Genomic DNA, 4733 nt, shown 5'->3' on the forward strand with positions numbered 1-4733 from the left:
CCGAGGCCGGGAGGGCCGCGGACCGCGGGGGTTCGTGCTCCCCTGGGGCAGCGGCGGGAGCCCAGGGCTGACCCCCCGGGACTGCGAGGCCCCGGCTGGTCTCTCCACAGGCTGCAGGACTGAGTTGCTCACGTTTGTTTTTTAAGACTTATTTATTGGCGCACACAGAACTGGGGCGCAGGCCAGAGGCGCAGGGCGCGAGAGGCTTCCCCGAGACAGAGCGGGGGGCGGGGCAGGCCGATGGGCGGAGCCCACGGCCGAGGGGCGCCCCGGGGGGACGGGCCGCCCGGGGTCCCTGCAGGCTGCGGACAGCCTCCGACCGCTGCGCTTCCAGCCGTTGCACACCGGCAGGGCCACATTTCACCCAGATGTCGTAACTGTCTTAGCCGTCTGTCACCGCCCAGCTGGCTGTGCAGAACTAAGAGTGTGACAGTTGCTGTCACTGACCGTTCCTTTACCCCGCTCTGCCCGTCAGACGCCCACCAGCCGGTCAGACCCCGCCCCAGCGGTCCGGCACCCCCACCGGCCAGTCAACCCCCCCACCAGCGGCCAGACAGCCCCAACGGTCACAGCCAGTCACCCTGCCCACGCCCAACCTGTGACTTGTCCCCTTCTCAAGAAAGAGGAACTTTCACTTTCACCTGCTTGGCTCGGGGCTGCCGAGCAGGTTCTGCACTGACCCCTGAGTCCTCTGCACTTTCTGGAATTCGGCTCTGCCCCGCCCTGGGCGGGCCAAGGGCAGATTCTGCAGCCCAGGCCCACTGCTCCCCACCACGCCCTGCCGCCAGCTGGGCCCAGCACCGCTGTGTCCATGTCGCCACCTGGTGGACATGACCCACGTGGCCTGGTGGCCACCCTGGCCCTCTGCGCCCCGTGTGGGGACAGGGGGGGACAGCCCCAGCTCCCCTTACAGAAAGCGGCAGCTGTGTGCGTCTGTCAGTAAGGGATGGGCCCCCCCCCCCCGGCCGGGGGGAGCCCCTGTTACGTGTGAGCGGCATTGACACATTTCTTTCCTTTGGAAAAGGAGAAGGTGATTCAGCCAAGTCACCCCGACTTGACTCAGCTTTTCGCTGTCCTGCAGCCAACCCGCCCGCCCCGGGTCAGGTTTCGCTCTCAGGCTGCGCTCAGCTCTGTAAATAGCCACTTGAGGCCCTGTTTAATTTTTTTTAAACGGCTGGTTTACTTATGCACACAGAACTGGGGTGCAGGCCAGAGGCGCAGGGGGTGAGAGGGCTCCCCAGAGGCAGAGCGGGGGGCAGATCTGTCTAGATCCACCGAGACCCACTGCTGAGGGGAGCAGCGGGGAGACAGGAGGGGTCTGCCGCCCCCTGGGGACCCTCCCCGGCGGGGATCGAACTCAGAACTCAGGCCGCGGGGGCTGGGGCAGCTTCCTAGTGCCGAGACCCCCCTGCACCCCCAGGGAGGCCCTTTGCGGGTCTGTTCAGAAGTGCAGGGACCCCCCCTCACGCCGCACCCCACGCAGCCCTGCAAACACCCCCAGACTCGCTCTCCGGAGGGCGGACATGCAGGATGCGCACAGGCCAGAGTCTGGGGGAAACTGAGGCCTGACCGCACCGTCCCGGGCTGCGGATCCCGGCGACCAGCAGCTGTGTCCGAAGGGAGCTGCGTGTTTACTTAAAGTTGTTCTTGCAAAGCTTCATTCGCAGCCCCAGAATGAGCCCCAGAATGGCCCCCACAGTCAACAGCAGGGCAGGTGAGGCGCAGGTCTGCCAGATCTCGCCGAGCGCTGCCGCCCCCGCAGGCCGGGTTCTGCCCCCCCCCCGGCCCGGTGGGTCCCCCCGGCTGCAGCGTTTTGCTGCGTTTTCTCTTGACGGTGTCCACCGCCCGGGGCGGTCAGCGCGGGCCTGTGTGTTTCTGCACGAAGTCGCTAACGTGCCGCGACCGCCCCGTCTTTCAGCGAGGGGCTCCGGGCACCCGTGGGAGCCCCGAGCGGCGTCCGCCAGCCGCCGGGCCCCGGGGGCGCGTGTGGGCATGGGGGGGGTGCAGGCGTGCGCGAGGCCCAGGATGCTAACACACGTTCCCGTGTCTTCTGTTGCAGGTGCTAACCTCGTGGCGTTTGGTAAGTGTGGCTTTCCAGTGGTTAAAAGAAATTGGCTTCACTGTGGGAGCCACAGTCGGCGCGTCAGGAAGCCCATTCTGACCTTTCCGTGTCGTAGGCGTTTTATTACAGTGCTGTGCTTGTGGTCCCCACACAGAAAGCAGGTAAAGGCGTTTCATCCCTGTGTTTTGTGGCCACAAGTGAGAACGGGGTACGCGCGTAAGCACCCGCCAGCTTGTTCGTGTCCCCGGGTCGTTTCAGGGCGACCTTGGGTCACCTGGCCGGCCTGCCGCCTGCCCCTGCGGGCCTCGTGTGTGCGGGCGCCCTCCTGGGGCTGAGGAAGCCCAGGAGGGAGCCCACGACCTGCCGGTTTCTCCCCCCGAGTGTCTGTCGTCCTCGTGAGCTACTCGCTGGCCATTTCCGCCCCGAGGGAAAGCTTGGCTTACAACCTCTTGTGGCTTGCAGCAGAGTTACTGACACGGGCTCAAGCCCACGAAGTGCCAGGTGCTCCCGTCTTTCCTCTAGGTCCTTTCTGTCCGCCAATGTGGTATTCGGCGCTCCGCGGTAGCAGGGAGGCGACTCCATGCCTGACGAAGGGGGCAAAGTGTTTGTTAAGAAGCAGTGCGGCTCCCCTGATCAATAACGGCCACTAGACAATAGGCTGTTTTCGAGGCTGCTGTTACACCACCCCTTTGAGCCAGGGTCTGCGCCTGGCGGGGGTGAAGCAGCCAAGTTAGTGTAGAGCGGAAAGTGGGCGCCTGTTACATTGCTGCAGGGAAAGTGGGCGCCTGTTACATTGTTGCAGGTGCTTCTTACATTGCTGCAGGTGCTTGTTACATTGTTGCAGGCGCTTGTTCCATTGTTCTGCACACTTGTTACATTGTTGCAGATGCCTGTTATATTGTTGCAGTTTGCCTGTTACATTGTTGCAGGTGCCTGTTACATTGCTCTGTGCACTTGTTACATTACTGCGTCTTACATTGTCTTACATCCGAGTGCTCACTTGTTTTATAGTCCTATATTGGAGTGCACTTGTTGCGTTGCTGCACAGTTGTTCCATTACTGCGGTCGCGTCTTATATTGTCTTACATTCGTCTTATATTCGCGCTCACTTGTTTTATATTGTTTATATTCGTGCGCACTTGTTACATTGCTGCGCACTTGTTACAATGCCGCGTGACTCATATTGTCTTATATCGGCGCGAACCTCTCCTAAGGTGAAAGGTGGATCTTGAAAGGTTCCAACAGTTGAAATTCTCACTGTTCGTTCTGTGTGTTGAACAAATAAACGTGTTCTACATGAACCCAGCACGAGAAAGACCCCACGTTGCCGCCAGGGCTGAGCTTTTCTTCCGTGCCTCCTTCTGTGCGGAATGCAAGGACGGCTTGATGCGCTTGTCTGTCTCGGAAGCTCCTGACGCACCTACCGAGATTCCCCAGGAATCCTGTGAGGTCAGGGCCAGGTCCGACCTGCACCCGGGAGCCAAGAGGCCCGTGTGCGCGTGTGATTCCCTCCCTCGAGGCGGAGACGCGAACCTCGGCTCCAGCCCTACGTCTGGGCTGGAATCTCCCTGTCCTCACTTGAAACATTGTCCTGGAGACAATCACACGGCCTTGCGGTGTGAGCGAGAGATGCTGGGTCACTGGGACCCAGCGGTAGCTCAACTTTTTCCTGTCTGGTTGCACCAAGAAAGTCCGAGGCTTCTCTCTGCACCTCGCCGTGCGCGTGCGTGAAGTCCGGAGCGTGCCAGGCCGTGCTCCTCCATCGCCTTCATGGCTGCCTCTGCCTCAGGAGCTCCGACTCCCCACAGTCCTCCTTCTGGAACCCCGAAGCCACGTGTATGCCGGCAGGCTCCTACGCACCCCTGCACCCCAGAGCCCACGTACATGCTCCTGGACTGGTGAGCGCCTTTCTCCCCTGGAGGGAGACGCCCCACGGAGGACACGTGCTCTGTGCTGTTGTTCCGGTTTCTGTTTCCTAAAGCATTTTTTCAAGATGTACTTATTGGTGCAGACAGAACTGGGGGGCAGGCCAGAGGGGCAGGGGGGTGAAAGGACCACGCTCCACTGCCGAGGGGAGCACCGGGGAGACAGGAGGGGGCTGCCGCGCCCTGGGGGGTCCCCTCTGGGCGGGGATCGGCCCTGAGGTGATTCGTACTTTAAGTCTCTGACGTGGAACGAGCTGACTGGACAGTGCCCAGCACAGGGCTCAAAGGCTTAAAGCGACGGCCGGAACCGTTGCTGCTGCTTCAGGACCTCAGCTGCTGGCCGCCCGTCCTGGCCCCGCGCAGGAGCTGCGTCCTGACCTGTGCCCCTTGGGCCCCCCCGGGCGTCACGGGGGTCTGCGGGATGGAGGCAGCAGACGCGGGTCCTCGGCGGCCGCGGCGAGGCGACTGAGGCCTCTCCTGTGTCCTCTGCTGTCCCGCCCCGTGCCGGGCGCCCCTGGGGGCCAGACACAGGTGCCGTCGGCTACGCCCCGTTGGGAGCCACCCGCCGCTCGCCTTCCAGCGCAGGCCGCCCCCCTCGAAACCCACCCCGCCCCCTCTTGGGGTTAGCGAGAACCGAGCACAACCCTGCCCCCCGCTTCCCAGGGGCGTAGCTGTGGGCGGTGACCTCTTTATTAGAGGACTGAGGCGGGAGCCCGGCGCCCCCTGGCCCCGCGGGGGGCCCTGGC

At 63.0% G+C, this 4733-nt stretch overlaps 1 protein-coding gene across 1 annotated transcript in view; it reads left to right on the forward strand.

Moving 5' to 3' along the window:
- Window positions 1–2056: 2056 nt before the first annotated feature.
- The window catches only part of LOC105854631 (pollen-specific leucine-rich repeat extensin-like protein 1), a 7423-nt gene continuing 4746 nt past the window's right edge, over window positions 2057–4733 (forward strand). Inside the window, exon 1 of the transcript XR_001146226.1 lies at window positions 2057–2080. The gene's annotated coding sequence lies outside the window, so the exon portion shown is untranslated. The remainder of the gene's footprint in view (window positions 2081–4733) is intronic.

This window comes from Condylura cristata, unplaced genomic scaffold (genome assembly GCF_000260355.1).
Source record: "Condylura cristata isolate star-nosed mole 26May11 unplaced genomic scaffold, ConCri1.0 scaffold00073, whole genome shotgun sequence".
Classification (NCBI taxonomy): Eukaryota; Metazoa; Chordata; class Mammalia; order Eulipotyphla; family Talpidae; genus Condylura; species Condylura cristata.